General features: G+C 39.3%; 1 protein-coding gene across 3 annotated transcripts in view; it reads right to left on the bottom strand.

Moving 5' to 3' along the window:
• The window catches only part of APC (APC regulator of WNT signaling pathway), a 103252-nt gene that overhangs the window by 72131 nt on the left and 6511 nt on the right, over positions 1-24610 (bottom strand). For 2 of the 3 annotated variants that reach the window (XM_065861174.2, XM_065861176.2), the window contains exon 1: positions 9183-9270. The exons of the other annotated variant lie outside the window; for it this stretch is intronic. The gene's annotated coding sequence lies outside the window, so the exon portion shown is untranslated. Of the gene's footprint in view, positions 1-9182; positions 9271-24610 lie in introns of those variants that run through there. 3 annotated transcript variants of the gene reach the window in all.

Here is a 24610-nt window from a genome sequence, read left to right as displayed (position 1 = left end):
TTTTATTCTAGCTATATTTTTCTTCCATTATTTTAACTAATGATTAAAATAAAAAACAGGTAATGATAAAAATTATCAGTTTTTTCTCTTTTCTGTCCACGCTACAGAATTCTCACTCACGAACTTCGGAAGTTAAAACAATCAGCCACATGAACAAGACACATACATAAAATGAAGAAAATGGGGAAAACTAAATGAGGGGATGAGCTAGCATAGAAAGAGAGCAGTTGCAATAGCTCTGATATTTTAAATGTTCTTATGGTAAATGAATAAGGACCCAGTTCCTGAAGGGGAGGCTTGGTTTGTCTTCTCTGTCTCCTGATCTAAGTTCCTAAGCTTCATTTTGCGTATTTTATTTTTGTAACATGGAAATAGGACACCACCACTAAGAGACAAAATTCTGCCTCAGACTAGTAGTCTCTTCCTGGTTTATTCTAATGTCTAATCTTATTCTGTGAGCTTTCAGATAAAAAAAAAAAAAAAAAAAAAAAAAAGCTGATTACCATAACTAATCCAAAACATCTTCACTCTTTAGTTGAATAGATGCCCAAACAGGCAATAAGCAACACTTGCACAGGCAGAAACTTGCTCCTGCCAGTTTGACATGTATCCGGAGTCATGCTGCCCGGCTGCAGCTCTGCGTGCCGGGAAGGCACCTGCACCAGCAGGAACCACAGCCACGCTGGCAGCTGCTCCCTTCTACCAGCACACCCACACCCACACCCTGGGGTACAGCACCAATTTTAAAGCAAACCTCTCGAGGTGGAATAACAAAAAAAAGCAGCATACATAAAATCTTTTGGTATCATGGCGAGGCTTGGGCAAAGCATGCTTGCCCATATTTGCATCTACACCGAGAACTGAACAGAAGGCAGCCAGTCTCACATTGGCTATAGGCTGTGGCCACCTACACCATCTGCTTACAGAGATGCCTGCCACCCCACTGGCTGAGGCACCTGGACTTGTTGGTGGCACATAGAGGCATCCCTACCTCCCTGGCCCTCCAAGATAATTCTCCTTTTTCCTGCCTATAAAGGAAGGACTACCACGTATTTGAGGAGAACAGTAAACTACTTTTTAGAATTAACAGATCTCACCTACCCGAACTGCATCGAAGTGTTTTATGCCACGTGTAAAATGAGCCACAGTTAAAACAGAGATGAACAAGAAAACTGTACGTGAGTAACAGAGTAGCTCAAAGACAAAATCACACTGGACAGCGCTGAAAGTCAAATTGTTGGGCTGGAGGGAGACTGTTAGTGAAGTTCCCCCAAAACTAGTCTGTGACAGGTATTTTTAAATGTTTCATTATTGACCTTAGCAGAAGAAGTGGCATCAAAACTTGCTCACATAAATTCAAGAGGTTTCACAAGGTCAGAGGACTACATGTAATACAAAAGGCATTTCATGAAATGAGAAATGAAGTAGTAGAAACAGGGCAGAATTAAATAGTGTAACAATGCACAGTCACTCCCGTAGGAATCTTGTCACCTGAAAGCAGTTGGTGGGGAGAAGCAGTTTGAGCCTCTCAGCAGCCAGACTGCAGAGCACCTGGGCACTGCCTACATGAGACTGGCACAAGGAAAGCTAACACGATCTCTGGAGTTATCAAGTCATTTTACAAAGGCATGAGTAAGAAAAGTGAATTTAAGTAAGTGAAGATGAAGATGCTAAGCAATCAGGGGAGTGGAAGGTCTCTCATATGAGACAAGACTTGAGGAGCAAGCCTTTGCTGCCTCAGCAAAACAAAGGCTGAAATGATACAGCTGCACTTTGTTATTATGGAGGGGAAAAACACTTGAGAGGGAGAAAAATATTTATGTTAAAACACAATACTGACACAGAACAAATGGGTATAAATCCATCATTTTTCAATGCGGGCTGGCAACATCCTTGTCTAGCTCACTGCACAGGAAGGAATTAGACTTAGTTCAGAAATCCCATCTTGTATTTCTAACCTTCAATATAGAATACTGTACTTATTTCCGTATCTTCAAGCTATTTGTACCTTTTTTGCCTAAAATAATGACATGTCAAAGCCTTTCACAAAAGACACCATTATTTAATTTTTAAATTGAGGAAATGGACACAGGTAATGCATGACCACAAAGCAGCTTAGGCTTCCTGTTGTCGAACACCGCAACAGCTCTCAGGCACTTAGTTTGTAGAGTGAAATCACAAGTCTCCATTACACACAAGCTGTTCCACATATATTGAGCTAACACACTCAAAAATCTGCCTCTCTTCTAGAAACAGGTTTTTATGAATTGCCTCAAACTAGGCAAATCATATCAGAGTTCAGGTCCCAAAACTAATCCTTGGATTTATCCTCCAAATTATTTGAGTACTAAAAAAAAAAAAGGACTTAACTTTTGAACACAGAATTGCTGGCATCACTAGAAATCAACTAGATCACTGCAACCCCTTCTAATTTCTTAGTGGTCAAAACATTCGCCTTGGAGAAAGAATCAAACTCTGGACCCTCTCAGCCGGACAGGGTTCACAGCCACATATCACCTCATTCACAGCAGAAATAACCAACAACCAGTCCAAAGGAAAGCAAGGAATAGCTTACATGTGGACCATTAGCCTAAAGCTGTACCACTACACATACACACACAAACTTACTCAAGATTATTGGGGCAAGAATCAGCTGAGTCAAGAATAAATTACTCTTCCCCCATACTAAACCACTTCAGCGGGGAGCAGTGAGAAAGGAAAGAAAAGAACTCTGGGCTCCAACACTCATTCCACATTTTATGCAGCCCAAGGGAAAATGCACAACACAAGCTGCACAACCCACCTTTGAGAAGTTCACTATTATGCTTCAGTCAAGCTCCCTTTTGCCTTCTAACTGCGCTTCTCCTTTGCAGAGTGGTCATCATCCAAAGGAAGGAATGGAGATAGCCCTTTCTGCAGATTTAGTCCAAGAAATAGCCCTCTTGCAATACAGAAACTTTGGAATATGATTCCTTCATTGTAAGAAGCACTAAAGTCTAGGTCTCCTACTTCCTGACGCATATTTCTCATCATTAAGAGATGAGAAATTTCCATCTCCTATTCAAGTAAGGTGAAATTATGACAAGAAATTTCATGCTTTACTGAATCAGCAGTTTGCATGAATACACGCAGAACTTCAAGCTGGATATAACTCTCTGACACACTAAAATCAAAATTAATGAGAAGCCCAAATTTATGCAAATGTACTGTTAAGATCTAGATATGCATTTTTCTACATTAAGAAAACTATGCCAGTAACAACTGCCCAGAAATCAGAAACTTAGATGAACCCTTTTTAGTCTTAAATCCCAAGAGACAGGCAAAACTCCCCAATACCATCTGAAAACTTATGAAGTTTTTAATGATCAGAGCCTTTTTTTCTTTGAAATCAGTAAGCATATATACTCAACATGCCCTGAAGAGGTTCTACTTAAGGGCCCCAACAATTTGAGCTATATTAAGTAAATCTCCTTATGAAAATATTTCAGATTCCTGGTACTATTTTTTCATCCATAGAAGCCATAATTGTTATGAGAACATCCTATTTGTATAAAGCAACTTTTGTAGGAAAAAATGAATCTTAGTCTTTTCAGGACAGAGGCTAAGAAGAATCTAAGACATAAAACCCTACCATGTGTTTTTTCAACAGTAGATACAGAGACCTGGCACTATCTTGATGTAAAGCTAAATAGCATTTTGAGATAATTACAACCTATTTGCTTCAATTTCAGAAATCTTCAACCAAATAATTATTCTTTCACTCAGAGTTAACTGCCTGAGGGTGACTTTTTTAAGCTTTTGTTAGCAAATAAGTTGTATGGCTACTTCAGACATCAAAATCAGTGAATAATAAATCAGAATGCAAACAGAATTTAGCATTCTACTACCACCACCAGTAAACAGATGTGCTCCCGTGCTTTGTGTAACGATTTTTTTCACAATGTCGTTTACCTTCTTACTACAACAACTTGTAATAATTGTATCTAAAGTTCATGAATATCTAGAATATCATATAGTAAGGTTGGAAAAGACCATCAACTCTGATTTCTTTCTACATCCACAAATTTTACCTCAGTATTCAGTGCTAAGCCCAATATCTTGTTCTTATCATTCTGTCAATTTTTATCATTCATTCCCATGTGACTAATGGGGAACTGTTTATTCAAAGGCATATCACATTGAATAGAGGTGAAAAAACAGTCAGTGTCATGAGATATTTTTTTTCCCCAATTAGTTTATCTTAAACACATTTTAAACCAGATTTTTTTTTAAGCACTAGGTCTAGGGGTTCCAACTTGGAAGCAGCCAGTGTTAACACTGTGAGGGTTGCAGCCATGCCTGTCCCCAGCTGTCTGCCCTAACCATCTCCTCAAGGTTCCCACCCAGGGCAGAGGCAAGGGCTCAGCTGCTCAAGTGGCAGCTGCCTAAACCAATGTAGATTACTGCCTAACTACCAAGGTAATCTGAAATAGGTCCCAGTTTAATTTACTATGCTGGGCCATCAACCACAATGGCTCAGCAGCTGTTATGCGGCTATTTCCAAAAGAGGCGCAAGGCTGCCAGGCAGGGGGAAAAAATCCAGCACAGCTGTTCTAAGGTAAGCCAGCTCCACTTACTAACTTCAGCCTTAAATGGACCACTTTCATATAGTTACCTCAAAACTGGCACTTCTTATTTGAACATATCAAACCATGCCAATTTACATTAATTCAATCTCTCTGTTGACTGAATCCTGTATTGTGTTTTCCATTATTTTGTTCGAAGCTTGTCTTCAGGTTAAATGACTTATATGTAAATATCCTTCTGTTCATCCTTTTTCAACTTTGGCACAATATCAGGAATCTAAGTGCTGTCTTTAAGAACTTACCAAAATAAGCATCAGTGGACCAGGGACTGTCTTATCTATTTTGGTTCAGGGCAAACTTTCCAGGCTTGCTGACTTACAAATGTTTACCCTTCACAGGCATTGTTTAATATTCTCCTTTCCTACCCATTGAAAAATACTCCATCGGACTCAGATCGTAAAATCCCATTATCTTGGTTCTTTCCAGACAGAGTAGAAAAATTGTATTTCTGTCTTCTCTGGCATCACACTGACCAACCAAGCTATTTCCACCTCATGTTAAGCCTATACTTGATTAAAATGTCTTTTGTTGCCAACATATTTAATCCTTCTACCCATACCTGCATTTGAGAACAAACGCCAAAACTTCTAGGCAATAGCAGTTAGAAGAGAGGCTATTTTGTTTGTTTTTTCCTCATCTTGGCTACATGAGCCAATATAACAAGGAGTTTGAAAGTGCTGTTAGGCTTTGGGTGTGGTTAAAGAGAATTAAGAAGATATTCTGCAAAGAATGAGAATTGCCCGTGAGTTGAACAGCAGATTTAGTATCTTCTGCTCATGTTCTCATTTGTTCTATATTAGCATGCTCAGGTCATCGGAGAGATGCAGGAAGAAGAACAGCAATCACAGAAGACCGTTCTGCATCAGCTTGTTTCAGCAACAAGGGCTTTGATATCTGAAAGTGAATTCCAAGTTATGTAACACTACTCCTTTTAATAAATTTGAAAAAGCTTACACTAAATTACACCAAATAATGATCTCTAGATTAGGTACCCTCCAAATTCCTGTGTTTTCAGACATATTGAAAAAACAAGGACCAAACAAAAAGCCACTATTATTATCAGTTATTCTACCACAATGTGTGAAAGCGTTAGTCCCTTCAACAGGAAGCCAACATAATTTTCTCTAAACCTCAGCTACACTGAGAGGATTTTCTTCTTAGTTTTTATATCCATTTCTTCATTAAAGTTATCTCTGTTGACAGCAGACTAAAACACTGAAGTGTTACTATACGTGACATTCTAAGCTCTTTTGATTGGGGGCTTGGGTAGAGAGGTTATTTTGTTCTCTTCTTCCATTAATGATGTCATAACTTGGCAAGAATTTTCAAGCCATTGTTATATTTTGGGATACTTCCTTAAGTTCAATACTTGACCTGTAGTCACCAACCATAAGCAGAACCATCATCTGTTCTTCCTAACCAAAACACAACTTGGCTGATTCGGGTTCAAAATAATAAGTGATCCAGGTTCCACACATTCTTTAAAAGACCAGGAACAGAGGGAAAGAGAAGATGATGGTCTGAACTTTTGGCTTATGTTCCTTATTTCAGGTCAAGTATGATGGAGGTCAAGTGCGTGAGAAATAGAAATGACCTCATGTTTAGAATGTTACTAGAGTGGCAAAAATCCCCCAAAAAATCCTATTAATATAAAAAAGAGTGAAATCAAGAAGTCATACATTTCAGGCTATCAGCAGTCAAGTTCAGCTTTTATCACACTGCCAAGAAAAAAGCACCAATTCTTCCTTTATAATTCTGCATTGGGAAGTTCCTTAGCTGGTTAGTCATGCTGCATTCAGAATATGACTGTGAAAACACAAAACATGATTTGCATTTAAATACTATATTGAACACAAAGCAGTCCAGACATCATTTGAATCATAACTTATACTGGACCACTGATGATTCACAAGCCCGAACACTCATTCTTCATGATGATCACCTTTGCTATTCATGGCCAACTGTGTATCCCTCACCGCATATGACTTGCTCCTCCTCACTCACAATATTTTAAGGATTCAATTCCAGAAAGTTTAAGCTATTAAGAAGTCTGAGACAGGTTTTTATTTTCCAATTTTGATTGAAAACACAAATTGAACATAAAACTGTTAATATGAGAAAAAACAGCTTTAATTTAAAAAAAATTATATATATATAAAGAAATGTTTCCCCTGTATTGGGTCACCTATTGGGGTCATCTTCAGGGTTCCCTTCAGCACTCCCGGGAACAAAAAACCATTTGTCTTGTAGGAAATGTACCAGTATCTGTTCACAAAGGTCCTGCAAGAATTCTGGAAAACCACCAGTGGAGACTTGGTCTTCACTAACAATAACTTACTGTCAAAACATATCACGACTAGTATAGCCTGTTTAAAATAGAATTTAATTGTATTGATGAAAATATAATTAATCCTGTTTCATCAAGATAAACATTTTACCAACTGAATTAAGACAGATACTGAAATCCTACATAATTCAAAGACCAAAGAAAACTATTTTAACTGTATGTATTTCCAACATGTGCTGTATTACTCCATGCTGATGATACACCAATTGTGTACTATGACAACAGATACTGAAACATTTATCATAACTGAATATTCTGTACAAATATTCTGGGAAGTATCATGATGGCATTTGAGGGATGATGTTTAGGAAAGTCCGCACTCATAAATAACAAAGTATAATAAAAGTGATCTTTTATTCACGCTGCCATTTTTAAGAGTGTGACTACAGTTTCTTACTGGAACTACTCTGCTTACTGCACAATACTGTTTCTTATTAAACACGAAGAACCATCACCATAACAATTATCATAATCCCTACTGTGATTTTGTCACATTCTTTTCTTTCAAAAAAAAAAAAAAAACCAAAAAACAAAAAACCACAGTGAAAACACCTCTGCAACATTCAAAACATTACAGTAGAAACATCCAGTATCACCAATTTACCTTTTGAAACCAATTACTCCAAATGGGGAGTCCTCAACTGATGTTTTACAATTTAACATCACACAAAGCCTCTCTTACCAATAAGATCCTAAAAATAATGGAATATACAAAAAATATTTTGAGGGGATGTCTGCAATAAAGCAGAAATTTAAATTCAGCAAGTTAGATTTGTCTTCTGTAGACCTATTATGTGCATCATTGTATTTATTAGAACCGAGAAGCAGGAAAAGATATTTTACCAGTTACTTTGAGTTTTCTTAAAAATACAGAAGAGTCTGATTCCAAGCAATGACTTTCAGTACATATGTTTACGTGTATTTTCAAAGAACCATAATCTTGACAGAATATTATATAAATCTATTGACTGTATTAGAAGTAACAGAAAAATTAACTAAATCATAAAAAGAGGGCAGAAGGAACATCAACGAGCACTTTCAACAGAACAAACAGCAGAGGAGGGTAGTATTTAAAAACTGAAATTGATCTATATTGATCTATTCATGCATGCACAGTAATTTACTGAAAACACTTCAATACAAAATAATCAGCACAATGTTTCTCACTATGCCTTTAAAAGGCATCTTTCAGCGTATGACTATCCAAATCAAATCAAAGCCAGGTTCCACTGATCCCTCGAAGAAAATCCTATCAAATGAAAAATGCTCCTTACAGCTCATACCAGGGGTCCTCCATGTAAGTCAACAGGAAGAATTCTAAATCGTGACCCAAACAACAAACAGGATGAAATAACTTGGCAGTATATACGTCTTCCAAAAGCCACTCCAGATTTTTGCTAAAGCAAGCAGCATTCTGCTGGCGGTGACCTAACTGCTAGAATAAAAGCTGCATATCTGACAAAGGGAAAGAAAGGATCCACTGCTTCATACATAATTTATTAAGATTTCCCACAGCATTCACGTTAAGTCGCGGACCCAAGCATTTCTTTGTGATGTTAAATAAATTTGTAAGAAGTCAGCGGATCCCAGGGCGAGCCGGCCGCGCGGCGCAGCGCTCACCCCAGAGCGCTCCCCGTCAGGCGCGCTCGGCTCGGCACGGCTCGCTCTTCCCGGCGACGCGCTGCGGCAGCGGACGTACCGCCGCCCTCCATCACCAACAAAGCCGGGCTGAAGCCATCCGCGGGCAGCGCCTCGCCGCCCCGCAAGAGGCACCTCCACACGCCGGGCAGGGGCTGCCCGCCCGCTCGCCTCCTCTCCGCCTCCTCTGGCCGCAGAGCCCGCGCTACGGGGCGCACGGCCGGGCCAGGGCTCCGCGGCGGCTTTGTGCTTCTCGCCGGCGGGGCGGGGGAGGGTCGGTACCGCCCGCGGCGGTTCCCCGTCGTGCCTGGTGGCCCGTCTCCGCGGGCGCGGGGTTTTCCTCCCCTCCGCAACGACAGCCGTTTCTCACAGCCCAGTTTGTTTGGGTTTTTTTTCTTTTTTTTTTTCTTTTTTTTTTTTTTTTGCCACAAAAGCCGCTTTCTTTTCCCTTCCCAGCGGCGGCGGCGCCGCCGCCTCCTTGTCACAGGCGCAGAGAGCCGCCCCGCCCGACCTCACCTCGCCCGCGCCGCCGCCCGGGTGCGATGGCCCCGGGGAGCCGCCGCCGCACTCACCCCATGGCCGCGACAGCTGCGCCTCCATCCCGCCGCCAGCGCCCGGCCCGTCCGGCCCCGCCCGCGCCCACCGGCTGCGCCAGCGCCGCGGCCAATACTGCCCCGCTGGTCACGTGCAGCCCGGCGCGGCGGCGCAGCCAATGGGGCGAAGCGCCCCTGTGGATGCGCCCGCCCCCTCCGCGGGGAAGAGCGGCGCCTCCGCCCCGCGCCTCCGCAGGAGGAGCCGCGCCGGCGGCCAGGGCCCGAACTGCGGCTCTCGGCACCGGCAGCGGCACGGCCCGGGGCGGGGCTGCCGGCAGCGGCGGGGCGCTGTCAGTGCGACGGGCTGCCCCGCGCCCCACTGCCGCCCGGAGAGGCCGAGCGCCCTCCCGCAGCCAGCTGCGAAAGGCGGGGCCCGGGGCCGGGAACCCAAGCACGCCTCCGCCAGGAAGTTAACGGGCAGGGCGCAAGGCGAGCCCGGCGCAGCCCCGTGCGAGGACGCCGTCCTTCCCGCAGGACAGCGCGGTGGGCGGTCCCCAGCCGCCGCAACCCGCTGAAGGCCTGAGCCGCCTGGAACCCGTTACCACCTACTGCGCACACGCGATGTAAAATATAGAACATTATTCGTGCTAATTCACAGAGAAGGCAGGCAGGACCTTCTTTTCCACACGGAAGCACCCCCAGCTCTCTATTCCACCACCAGTACTCTGCACAGCCACAGGCACGAGAATTAACACACTCTGCAGAAATTAGCTCACGAGCATCTGCATCACTTCAGCCATGATGATTATAATTCTCCTTTCAACAAAAGCACACAAGGACGAAATACTGTGCAGGAGTACAATCTTTGGCATTTCTATAAAGGAAAATACTTTTATACAAAAAAAGAAACGAGGTTCTTCTGTAATTAAAGCTAATAACAGCTCATCTAGTTTTTAAAGAAATCCACAGAGCCACTACATATTTAAAAGGCAACCATAAGCATATTCTTCAAGGGTATCTCAGGCTTATTTGTGGTCCAGTAGAAGACTGTTTTCATGTGCTTTTTAGATATAAAGTTGTCACTACTAGGTGCTAATTTTATGACACTTAAGCTATACCAAATTAGAACAAGTAACAGTTTAGTGATGGCTTGGAAAAAAATCCAGAAGACACATGAATAAACAAATCAATGAATGAAATTATGTATTTTAGAATCTCTTTCCAGAACTGATCTCTCCCCAAACATAAGGAAGTAAAAAGGTATGCACAAAGAAAACTTAACTCCCTGAGAAACACACTACTGAATACAAGAGGCAGCAGAAATGAAGCTATATTTCAGCTGTTTGAGTTTGTAGTTTGTATTTCCAGTTCAATAAAATGTCAAAGACAAAAGGTACTACACAGATGAGATTTGAAAAAATCCAGCTGTAATATAAAAGGCAGATTTGTAGAAACAGCACAATATTAAGTCTTCTTAATCCTCTAGAAGTGGTAGTCAAGAATAAATCTACGAGCAGTGCAATCCATCTCAACAGAGTAGTGCACGAAAGAAGACATCTGAAAAAGTGCAAGTTTCTCAGCTAGAGCAAATGAGTGCCCTTCCCTGTGGCACTTCACATAAATTATGGAGATACACACTTACACAAGTGGACATAAGGACAAATAGCTCATTAAAAACACATATCCTTATATGCCCCAGGAAATTTCATTCTTCCTCTAATAATTTGTTCGATTTGTATGAAACAAGCAGCTCATGATACCTCATGGTTGGGACCAGGCACAACTGAAGCCACCACAGGCCTGTGCACGCTTGTGAGCAACTGCACAACAGATATTTAAATGCTGTTAGTTTAACTTCAGCTGTTTTCCCATAGTTCCTTTTTTCCAGTCAGAGAAAGCAATACTCTGCTCTCAGCAAAGATGCTCATTACCAGATAATCTTTTGTTAAACGTCTTTGTGTTTAAGGAGATGTGCAACATGATGTCATCTGCTACCTTCAGCACAGCATCACACAAAATCCTCTTTGACTTCATCAGTATGACTACTTATAGAGGTTCCATCACTTAAGCTGTTAGAGTAAACCACTTTAAACAAAATTTAAGTGTGCCAGTATTCAAAGGTCAGGCTATATGATTTTTTTTTTTTTTTTTTTTTTTTGGCTACAAAGCTCCTATTAATTACAGCAATAGTTGACAACCCTCTGGTCTTCAATCCACTCAGTTTCATTTCACAGACACCAAGTTCATACTCCCTCAGCTGTAACAAATTATCACATTACTGTTGAGAGACTTAAAGTGTAGAAACTATGCAGGCATTACATCTAAAGCCAACTTACTGATATATTACTGATATAAGCCACTGTTCCTCCCTTCAGGAAACAAAACCAAAATGCTCCCAGCTGTTACTGTACAGCTCTCTCCATCCTAAAATTATTTACATTAGCAGAAGTGCATACTGAAATAAGTATAGACATAGCTCATTATCAGTTGGCAACTGATATAAGCTGCAATATGAGTTGCAGCTTATATACCAATCAGGTTGGTTCAGTGATAGTTTTAAATCATGGTCAGAAGTTGCAAGTGCAGCACAGTCTGTGATTACTTTCAATGTGCAAAGACAATACTAGAGAACCAATGCCAAAGAAAATGCTAGAAAATTGAAAACCTATATACTTTAAAGCTAAACTGCGTCCTTCTAAGTCAAAAACTAAGCTTGAGAAATACAGTTAATTTCCTAGAATCTAAAGTGGGAGTATCAAAGATCAAAGGCTACATAACATGGCCCATTTGTTTATCACATCATACTGCATTTTCTGCAACTCTGAAAAACTAACTATAGTGTTCACTCTGTGAAAATGCTTTTGTTAGTCCTGGTCTTAGTGAGTCCCTTCTGAGCCTGGTAGTTGTAAGCTGCATAAATTTGAGTAAATTCAGTGCTGATGAGCTATGTTAGAGTCACTACTCTGTAGCCTGAAGTCACATATTTATTCACAGAACAAGCAGAGCATAAGCAGCAGTACAAATTCTCCAACGCATTCTGCCAAAATGACAGTTGAGTGTGAGGAAGAAAGCTTTCGCTTCCTTGCTCATAGTAATGCCCATTCTGTTATGATTTCATAAAAATGGTAGCTTATGTTTTCTGTCTGTGTCACATTCACTTGCCTCTGAAGCAAAAAATCCAGTATTAAGTGAAATTCAGTTTCATAATCAGCATGTTCTTATTACTAAGATGATCCTTCTCATACTGTATTTCCCAGTGGTGTTAAAACATCGATATATAGCCAAACAAGTGAATGGTATTGTGACATACTCTTGTTTTCTTTCAAAACTGCTTTCTGCATGCAGTAGTAGATCCTGGCAATAGAACTGATACCAATGAAACAGTATTTGAATAAAAAAAAGGTCAGGGTCTCAAGAAAAAAAAACAACACAGAAAGGAATTGTACAGAGAAGTGCCTTGTTTAGACTAAGTTTATTTTTGGCTAATCATTTTCTGTTTGGCAGAAGGAACAAGATGGACTTTTCATTCTTTGAAAGATATAATAAGACAGATCTAGCAATATCTGTTCCATACTACGTAACCTCCCCCCTTTAAAAATCTACTAAAAGAATGAAATCTCCGCATGTAATCCAACAAATCTCAGGGATGCAAAATTTTAGTACTGAAAAATACTGACTCAGTTTCAGTATTCAAAACACAATTACTTTTATTATCTTGGACAAGATCCCTGCAGCCTACCCAGCACAGCATTCTCAAACAGCCAAATGGGAATTTGGCTCCAGAAAAGGAATTGTTAGTCTTTTCATAGAATACTTGATGTAATCCATGTACTAAATATTTCCCAATGCCTTGTTGCATTTATAAAAATCCTGTTTGAGACCAAATGAAATTGTCATAACCTTTTTCCCCCACCACTAGTAAGTAGTGCTAAATAGAAGCTCTAAGCAGATTAAGATGCCCAAAAATATTTGCTTCATAAAATCAAGACTATTAGAGCAGAAAACGCAAGAGGTTTTCTCGTTTTAGATAACTGGCTCATAAATGGGACAGTTCTCTGTGCCTTCACCTTACCCTTCGCAGTAGTAGCTTTCTCCCTAGAAGCTTTTAACTATTTAATATAGTTTAAGTGATTGGTATTTCATTATTAGTCATTGTACAGGCACAGTATTACCTACCTCAGAGACTCTGGGCACTGAGTGGGTTGGATAATAAGTTAAATTCTCTCTGTTGCCAGGCACTATGGTTGGTATTACTCGCAAATGTGAAATGTAGTATTGCCAACTTAAAGGATCTTGCCTTCAGAACTTCACTTACTAATCTAAGTTTTATACGTTGACTTACATCAGTGGCATAAAGAGATTTTGTTAACAAAAGACTGAAAACATTTCACATCTGTTCTACATATAGGCAAATTTCATCTTAACACAGGACTTAATAAAATATTTTAGCAGCTGCTATAATCATAGATTGTCTCCTGCCTTTCAAATTTATTCTTAAAATTGATGAAGCTGAATATGCTCTCAGTTTTTCATTTCCTTGGAAACTGTGATGTTGCTTTCACCTTTCTCACTACCACACACAGACTCTGTGTTGTTCCTTCTGAGCCTTGTCCTTACTGTATGATAGTTTGTATATACACACATTGGGAATACTCATAACCTGCTCCCATCAACATTAATATCCATGTTTTGACCATGAAAAGCTATACTCATACTTCGTCCATCAGGATTCTCTCAGAAATGTCGCATATACTTCCCCATACAGATGACCTCCAACTATGAGCACAAGAAAGATAATCAGAAAAAGAGGTTTCCTAAGGATGAAGAAACGAAAGGACCACCTTTCTTACACAGATGCAGAAAGAATGGAGAAAAGAACTGTCACTGTTCCTAATGCATCAACCAGAACACATGAACTCAACCCTTCTGACACTAGTCCTACAAAAATAAACAGGAAATTTCTGTACTGAGAATACAGAATCAGAAATCAAATTGTTCTGTGAAGATTTTCTATTATGTTGATGTGCTAAAATTCCATTCCACTTGCCCTCCAAGCCCCACCCCCCCCAAAGACTGTGCCATAACTTTCTGAGTTTCTGAACTTGAGAAGATTTTTCCACAAGCAATTAAAAGGTCTGTCTTTCACAGGAGTCAATTAACTACTGGAAAGTCACGTAACATAAGCCAAATGAGAAAAGCAGAAAAATGCGTGCTGTTTAATTATTTCATACATAAGTCAGAGGTACAGAAAGCCATCACCCACTCTTTAAATCATTTACTATCTAATGCTTTCTACTGTTTGCCAATTCCTTTGTTTTGTCCAGAAGTACTGTGCTCTCTGGGGCATCTCCCACTCATCCTTTCTTTCCTCTCACTAAGGTTTTCCATCTGCATGTAGGTTTCTTGCTGGAACTTAAATAAATCAAGATTCAAGGAGAAAGGCTGCTTCCTTCCTCACATCTGTTAGATCTAGTATGGAGCCATGGCCCAATCTGTAATATTAGTCACATATATTCTAAAACCAGTTCAACAGTAAAAAAAGGAGTTTGTATAGCAAACCATTAATCCAGTAAACTTCACCATCTATTCACCCATTCTTCTATCTCAGCTCTATAATAAAATCCACCTGATATGTGTCACATTACCCATTACCTATGGTTTCCTCATCCCCTAAATTAAAGAACATCAGAGTATCCCAAGTATTGAATCCCTCTGTTCCCTCTCCTGCAGCTCTTTCAGGCTTGTGTTTCAGGTGCATATTTTCAGCCTTCTTTTTATTATTCTTTTCGACTCCCTCTTAATACCATGGCAAAGCATGACAGTTGTTAGGCCTCATTTCTAATGGACTCTAGGGTACAAGTCTTTATTAGAAATGTTTTGGTTCAAATATGACAGTTGTTAGTTAATCTGGGCCTCACATGTAGGACATCAGGAGGCAGCAAGTCAGAGAAATGTCGTGCAATACCTCAGATGAAAGGCAATAGAAGTTCAGTACACACCTGCCTCAGCTCTTGCTTTCTGCAGTTAACTGCAGAGGGCTTCATCTTACCCAATATTAAAATTGTGCATTAATTTTCACACATATTTCTGGTTTTTAAATGGAAAAACAATCCTATCCAAAAAGGCGGAAAACATAAATGGATGGTGTCTGTTCAATCCACTGAAGGGATGGACTTCTACAGAAATTGCGAAAGGTGACTTTAAACGTGTGAGCTAGAAAAGCTGTCTGTAAATGTGCAGAAAGCAGTTCACACTGACCAGGTAAACTAAAGAGCTGACTTTCAAGTGTAGTTTAGTTTACTCCACTGGTTCACGCATGTGCCTACCCACTTATTCCAAACCTCCCACAAACTAAAGGCTTATTCAGCACTTTTGAAAACCTGTAATTGCACCTTCTATCCCATCTTTAATTCTGTTTCAGTAAGCAGTTAACAGTACTGCAAGCTGAACATCTGCAGTGCTGAGTATCTTCCACATAAAAGCCCTTGTCTACCATATCACAGGGATTGTCTGGGGATCTTTTTTCAGATGAAAAGCTCTTTGTAGAGAACTTCGTTCATTAATAGAAATTTCTCTTATTTTTCCCCATCTGCGCCATAGAGTAGAAAAAACATTAAATGTTTAGAGAAAGTTCAAGAATTTGATGTTTCTTGGAGAGTGCCAGGCTCTGGACCTGCCTTATCTCCATTAGAGCTACCTTTTGTAACCAAAGCACTTTGTCTCAGAATACTTTGTCCTAAGCTGTGGCACATGTCTTGACTCTAACATACTGATCTACCCAGGGCTGCACATCCATCTGCTGCTCAGAGACTGATTAAGTATCATATCCAGTAGAAAAAACTGAGCACATACCTGGAATACGTACAGTGGCCTGAGTTACGAGAAAAAGCTCTATTTTGCTGCTTCTTAATATTCAGTATCAGACATAAGAAGTTGCAGTATTAACATCTGTAGGTGACAAATGGATGACTGCACACATAAATGGATGATCAGATTCAGTTTCTTGTTACACTGCAGTTGACAAAGGTCACTGCTAAAAAAATTGGATGCTACATGGTTATACATGTTTTACAGTGAATCCAGGAACATTCCCGAATTCCACTCTGATAAATGGAAGCTCTATCACTTCAGTGGAATATTACCTTTTTTCTCACCATCTTCTTTTCACTATTCCCTTTGTTCGGTTTGAACCAATGTGGCTAATGCAAGAACTGATTTATTTTAAGCATTCTGACATTTTAGTAGTAATAAATCAGTTAAAAATCTATTTACCTAGAGGTCATCAACATTTTTGGGTTTTTGTTTGTTTGAGGTTTTTTTTGGTGCAGGGTATCAAAAAGGAGGGAAGGTCAATTTTTGTGGAATCCTGTAAGCAAAGACCTTTTACAAAAAGGTATGTTAAACATCACCATTCTCCAAGTCTGCTAACAAAACAAAACAAAGAAAACAAAACAAAAAAGTTCCAGCTCTAGGCAAGTTTCTGAAAGCCCACTGCACTAAGAACAGCTTTGACAAGGTCTAGAAACACAAAGATCTTGCTCAGTCATGGCTGTGAGCTCTCTCACCATAATCATAGTCTTTAAACACTTCAATTTAAGCCTGAGTCTCTGAGCTCTCGGCTAGAACATGACAACCATATCAAGTAGATCTATAAAAACTGTCCTTTATAAGATAAAGGGTTGACAAGAAATCTGAGGATAAATATATCTTCCTCAAAAATCTAATTAAAAAACCCCACATTTCAGTACATAACACTAATTACTAAGGAATTCAAAAAAGGACCACAAAAATGTATCATTTCATTTAAAAAGTTTTATGCTGTATGGTTTAAGGAGTACAATTTAGCTGGTTTAGCAAAAAGTAGGCTGCTTTTTATTACTGTATACTGAAAATATTTCCAAGTTTGTCACAAGTTTAAAGAGATCCATTAGCTGGAAATTAGACAAACTGGATCTTAATTTCCTAACAGTGGAGTGGTTAATAAAATCACAAAAGCTCAGTAGGAGCTGAGCCCACAAGGTGAGACAAGATATTCCATTAGGAAATACTGACTTTTAGTGTTCTGCAGTTTCTAACATAAGGTTCACACTGAACAATGCAGGGATCCACTCTGGGCTTTGAAGTTCACAATTCATTTAATCCTGCAAGAATTTAATCCCTTACAATGTGCATATACTCATGATGTGTTGCAACAATTATTATCTAGTCTCACACAACCAAGATTTAGCTGATTGCTTGCCAAGGTGTCCTGGTTTCAGCTGGGACAAAGTTTGTTTTCCTCCTAGTAGCTACTATAGTACTGTGTTTTGGATTTAGTGTGAGAAGAATGTTGATAACACACTGATATTTTGCTTATTGGCAGGTAGTAAAGGACTTTTCAGCTTCCCATGCTCTGCCAGGTACCCAAGAAGCTGGGAGGGAACAAAACCAGGACAGCTGACCCAAGTTGGCCAAAGGGGTATTCCTTACCATATGACATCATGCTCACTACATAAACTGGAGTCAGCAAGGGGGCAAATATTGGCTGTTTGGGACAAATGAACATGCTATTGGGCCTCAAATGGTGAGCAATTCCATTGTGTATGACTTGTTTTATATATTCTACTATAATTTTTATTATTATTTTCTCTTCATGTGCTATCTTATTGAACTGTTCTAATCTCAACGCACAAAGTTTTTTTGTGGGTTTGTTCCCCTTTCCGATTTTCTCCCCCATTCCCCTTGAGGGACAGAGGGAAGTGAGCAGCTGTGCAGTCCTAGTTGCTGGCTGGGATTAAACCATAACGTAAGATCTCTCAGGACCAATACAGAATTCTCACCATTAACTGACTTCTGTGTATGCAGAGGTGAGCTGTTGTGAGAGGCAGCAATCATGCAGAATGGACTTGTGCTCCCAGGTAGCACAACCCCCACAGACAAGACACCTGGCCAGCATGAAGTTTTCCTGCTCACAGACAAGTTAATCATCAAGCATAATGATTCATTTTAGATTTTTGGGTTAGCTTTTGTTTTGGAAACATTGTTGCTCACTTCAGCTTATTTACTGACCATAAAAATGCTTCCTTCGATGATCTGGATCTCACTCCCTTAGGTAATTTGCTGTTACACAAGCCTATAGGCACTAGTGGCATACTAAAATTTTTACCCCCTTGTCTTTTGGCACACAGTTTAGTGGGTTTACTGAAAATTAAAAATCCACAGCCTTATTTCAAAATATGAGGGTTTATGATATTGGTGGGGTGGGTGCTAGGAATTATGTTTTTCTTTTTGGGTTCTGGATGAACTGCATCTTCAAATTCTAATTTCTGTAACACTAGTGAAGTTGAAAAAAAGACATTTTTGCTTCCATTGTGGTGGGGATTGTTTTCATAACAATCTGAGGAGTCCATAATGTCTTAGGATACTTTTTCCTAATAATAAAGGTTCAGCTTAATGAATAGCCAGTAAGGAACAAAATTCAAGTATAAGCAGCCCTGTCCAGTATTCAAGTCGCATAAATACCTATTGAAATTGATCTACCTGCTCATTAGAAGAGGAATGCAAAATTGAAATATTCATTTCATCTCTAGGCAAGCTGCTTCCAATACCAAGCTCCACACATGTATCAACAATACACTGTGATCCACACTTTTAGAAGTCACACAGATCTGGCCTTTCTTTATCTTGGAAATCAACAGGCAACTTCAAACTAACAAAACCAGCATCTGAGACAGCTACTACTAAAAATTTACCACTACCAAAGTTGCTTCAGGAAAGTACTCCAAAAAAGCAATTGAAGAAGGGCTGATAGCCATGCCTAGAACAAATAAAGCATCAGTGGAGTAATAAAGAAGAAAAATGCACCTAGGTTTGTCAAAAACTGAGAAGCCGGGAGTGTTTTTAAATTCCTTGATCTAGATAGAGTGTATATTTGAGTGCCATCTTTGCTTCCACAGCTTGGATTCAGGGCCACCGGCTACTCAACTAATTGCATGTATTAAATCTTAGAACTGTAAGATACAATTGCAGGATTAAAGTGTACAACATTGCAACTCTTGAAACACTCAGGCTAGAGATAAGGAAAAACATTTTACTGATTACAGATATATTTTGCATCTCAGATTGTAAACCCTACAGACAAAAATTTTAAATAATCACAACCGCGTTTAGAGAAGTTCTCCATTGCTAAGCATACTAAAACAATTTATTTTTTTCTCCTAACACATAACCCAAATATTTCAATCTTAAATGAAGAGATGTATTTTCAAAGATCCTCATGGCAAGTCAGCTATAATACCAGTCCTAACTAGCTAAGATTTAGGAAACAACATATTTGACACAGATCTTCCTCCTCAGCATGGATTTGCATTTTATTGATCCATTACTATTTTATAAATGTTTATATTTTTAATCAAGTACTGAATCCCTTACTAGAAATATTTTCTATTATTTTAATGTTAAAACTCAAACTATTAAAGTTTCAAGTTTGCCTGGAATGGAGTCATCCTGAAGAAACTCTGGCAAACATAAGACTTTGTTTCTACATAAACAAAAATTCCAAATAATGTAGTCTTGTGGGCAAATTTAGTGCCTTCAAATCAAGCTAAGTCAGGATCCCAAGAATTCTGAGCATTTATCACAACATTGAAGGGGTTAATTTTGCAAGCTAATTACCCCAGGTGGCAAGAGAAAGAAATCTTTACAGCAGGCATTACTTGTTCTGACAAGTAAGAAACAATATGAGATTCCATGTCATTGACAAAATCCCTTCTGTCACACAAACAGAAAACCAAAGTCCTTCTCCAGAAACACAATTGGCAGCAATTGAAATTTTTTTATTTAAGTTTATGGATGAATTGTTCCCCATTCTCACTTCTTTCTTCTTCCGCTTCCCCTGAATTTTTTGCCTTGTCTTGTGACCAGGCATGTCTTAGCACTTGGAAATTTCATACAACATTCACACCATGGCACTGACTGGCCGTGTGATCAAACATGTCTGTGACTGAAGTCATCTGGATGAGTGACTTGACTGGAATTGTTCTTGTGCACCTAGATATGCACCCACCACATAAAGGGTACACCTGTGCTTCAGCTATGTGATGGAGCATGGCTACTGCATCAAGTCCATGCACTTCTGTGAACAGCTGTATAGCACAACTTCACTGGAAACTGTAATTGCTTCAGTACAGGAATTGTGGTTTTTTACAGATTTGAGCTTTGCCCAACACAAAGTAATTTTGATGCTTGCATGGCTCCTAGAGACTCCTGCAATATAATTACATAACAGCTTGGGAAATGCAGAACAGAGACAAGAATGATTAAAAGCACTACCCATCCTTGTTTACAAGTGGTGCAATAAACTTAAAAGAACACAAACTGAATAAAAATAGACAATTCTCCTTCAAACACTAAACTAGGTGGCAAACGGTCCATGAGAACAATTACCTGGCTTTGTAAAGAACCTCATCACTTATATGCCACAAATTAGAAAATCTTCAAGCAATAAACACTGAATAAGTAACAAATTTGTACATTCCTACACTACCTCTATTCAGAGCAGGTGACTTGAAAGGCAAGAATTAATATACTGGCAGACAGCAAATATAAAATTTAGCCATGGTAACCTCAGTATGTTGAAGGTAGACATTTCCCCTTATTCTCTAAACAAGTGAAAACATGCTAACCCATTTGAGACTTCTAAAATACAGAACACTGAATTACAACTAGGCTTTGTTCTTACAACTAGTTTCAGGTCTTCCTTGTTGCGTGCAAACTAGACTGTCACATGGACTCTTCAGTAGCTTTACATCATTCAAGGCACTATTTCACTTGCTAAATAAAAAATTTTTAAAAAAGAAAAAAGCCCAAACAAACAAACAAAACCCTGAACATCTTGAGAGATATGCAAATAAAGCAATACACAAATCTACTAGTTTCAGACAGACAAGCTGTATTTCTCCATTCAATTCATTCTTTTCAGCTTCCAGCACTTGAAACATTTTTTGAAAAAAGCTTTACAAATCAAGTCTAGTTCTCAAGGTCTTAACAATGACATTTAGACATTTAATTAGCAAGCCATCACTTGGACTGGCATCTAAACCTTTTGTCAGAGACCTAATTCCATGCCAATTCAAACATCCCATTAGTCTTATATTAACTAACAAGAAGTCTTATAATATTCTGGCTACTTGATTGCACTGGTATGCATTAATGCAACAGAAGAGTGAGCTGAACTGAATGCAAGGACATAGATTTACAACGTACACACATTAAACTAACAAGAACATTCTAAGACAAAAAAATATAATAAATACATTTGTTTATGAGCTGGTATCCAGGCATACTCTGTGCTTCCTGGTAGCCTGGGCATACTTACGACATCCAAGTGAGGAAAAAACCAAACACAAACAAAAAAAAAACCCACCCAGCTCCTCCCCAAAAACTGCCACCCACAACAAGATCTGATTGAATTAAAACAGTTTTACTGACTCCAAGCTGAGTCTTGATTTTAAAACTTTCTGGACCTCATTCTGAACCATATTTAGAGACTTACACGTGTGAATTAAGTACCATTATTCTAGTTGGCATTTCTGCTCTGAACCATAATCACTTTACAGAACTTTTTAAAAGTCATGAACATATAAAACAATACATGTAAACAAATAAGCTATATTTGGAACCAAAGAATACAAACTGCATTAGCTAAAGCACATTTTCAGCTTGTATTTCTAATTTAGTTCTGTAGTTTCTACTGAAATAAAAACAAAATACAAAATGTAGAAAATTGCTAAACAAAAAGTCATGAACACTCTGGGTATTTTTCCTGCTTTTGTGGAAATAGGGATTTTACAGAAGTTTGAGTCACCACCCCACTAGAGCAGGCTAAAATTAGAGTCTTATACAATGAAAGTCTTGTAGTTGAACAATTTGTATACCAGGGAACAAAATCCCAACAGAGTCATTCTGCTGAAACAGACAGGAGCAGGAAGACTGGTATCAAGCAAGAGTAAAGAAATAGATTCATAAGGGAACTGAGAAATATTCAGAGTAGTGCTTTATCCTGGTAGGATAAAATCCGTAAACAAAATTACAAAGCTACAAAAAAAATCAATTTAGCATTGTGTTAAAAATGAACAATGTGGAAGGAATGTGGTCATATATTAGATTCTGCTAACCTACGAATCTCACGTATCTCAGCACTGCCTACTGACACTGTCTTCAGCACCAATAGATGCCAATTCTAGAGTCAGGGTTACTGGCACAGAAGCTTTTACTCCAGAACGGCTGACAAGGAGACTTTTGATGTCAGGAGTGAGTAAATAAGTAAATTCTGACATAATCTGCCTTTTTTTTTTTTTTTGGTTGGTCTAGATCCTAGTTTATTGCACCTGCTGACAGCCAAAAATTTTACCCAAACTTCATTCCACATGGAAGCCTTTAATTAATAAGAGTAACCAAGGAGACCTTATATGAGCTCATGGATCACAAGTTTTGTAGAAAACAGCTTAGAAAGGTTAGATATCGTGAATGTAGAACTTTCTGAGCAGAACATATGGAAGTTGTTCCAAACAATGTCAGTGAGACAAGGCAGGTATTTAACTCCAGAAATCACATTATTCAAGGCAGTGTTTCCTTTGTGGATGTCAGAGTCCGATAAGGATAATGGCTCAAACATTGTGACAAAACCAGTTCATCCAGCCACAGGAGATGATATATTCAGTATAAGGTGAACTCTGATTTACATATCAACAACAAGCTAATGAGCCACAGACAAGGACCAGGCTGGCTGGCTGGCAGTAGGAGGTGGGGTACATACTGAAGGGCATGTAGCTCCACCTTCTGATATGCCCGGCATGGCACGAAGGCAAAAGCTGAGACCCTTCAAGATGGCCTGAGACTTGTCAATCTTTTGCAATCACCCCCCTCCGACTTTTCCATCTTTCACAATAACACCTCCACAAAACACAACCAAAAATTACACAAGCAGGCAAACCCAGAGGGCTACAAAGGCCCACCCTGTGCAAGCACTGGCGGCACCCACCCAGCATCCTGAGTACCATTCTGCTCACCAATCTCATCACATGAACTGAAGAAGACATCAGAGGACACCGCACATCGCTGGATCCGAGACTGTGAACTCCACCACACATAAAGCGGAGCCATAAGGATGGTGAAATATGTCTCTCTCTTTTCTTTCTTTCCCATACTTCTACCTTTTTTTTTTTTTGCTTTCCTTTTTATAAGTAACATAGTGACATAAGACTTAGAGCCCCACATGTGCCAAAAACTTTTAATGTTTACCATTTGAACCTACAATAACGTAAACCCTTCTGCCACCAAATCATATACCATTTGGGCCAAGCTGCAAAATAAAAGCCTTTTGTTTGTGGACCTTAAGTACTGTGTGTACTGTTTTCCAACCAAGAGGATCCAGGAACCTGAGTGGGAAGTGACAGTGGAATGTTAAATTCAAATACCTAAAGCAAAACAACACAAACAAAAACTTCCAAAACACACATGAAAAACCCCCCAAAACAACAAAACCAAACAACAAACCCAAAACAACAAAACCAAACCACAGCTACTTAGCCATTGATGCTTTGCACATCATAAATGGGAATTTTCTATTGTAAGCATGAGGAAGAGAGACACTCCTTCCTTGGGGCAAGCATCATGGCACTAGAACAAGACGAGTAAAACAAGAACTTCTCTTTCAGAATGGAAGCCTGTTTCTCTTTGTCATGAAAATGAAGTGCCTACCTATCTGAGGCTTTTACTGAAGAGCAAAATGATAAAGTGGCCAGCATTTTCACCAAAATAAGCAGGTTGCAACATGATACTAAAATTTCAAACCAGGCTACAAGAAAGGTATTTTTTACTGAATAGGCAAGAGTAGTGTGAAGGTCAGTCACTTCCTTAGGCCCTCACAAGGCATTACGCAGACTTCTGACAAAGTTTCAAAGTTTTCGGACCTAGAAGTTAGCATTTAACTGCACAAAAAAGTTCACAAATTACGACATGCTAAATTGTTGGTCTTAAAGAAAAGCTTCTAGAATTCCAAAGTTTAACTAAGTGCATTTCATTTGTACTGGATAGTAAAGACCAACATGACCAACCATCAAGACCAATATGAGTACCAAAAGACTTTGCAACAAGAAAAATACTTTCAATTATATTTTCAAAACACATCCAATACTAGGATGGTGTTTGGAGAACAAGTAACCATAAAAAGATATATTTTTTTTCTGAGTAGCACGAATGAAGACAAATAGACAACAGCAGTACTACACTAAGATGTCAGCAACCTGAGGCAAACTGCGAGTTCTTTGCAAGACTGACATCTGAATTTAGATCTGTAAAGACAGCACTATTATTACTTCTGTCCAAGAAAAACAACAGAGGAACTCAGTATTTTTATTCAGACACTGTACACACAAGATACAACTTAGTAAGGTTTTGAACTTCAGTTTAATCAAACTACTTTGATC

Source organism: Patagioenas fasciata, chromosome Z (genome assembly GCF_037038585.1).
Source record: "Patagioenas fasciata isolate bPatFas1 chromosome Z, bPatFas1.hap1, whole genome shotgun sequence".
In the NCBI taxonomy this organism is placed as follows: domain Eukaryota; kingdom Metazoa; phylum Chordata; class Aves; order Columbiformes; family Columbidae; genus Patagioenas; species Patagioenas fasciata.
The sequence above is the reverse complement of the archived record's forward strand: the minus strand, read 5'-3'. Positions and strand labels throughout refer to the sequence as shown.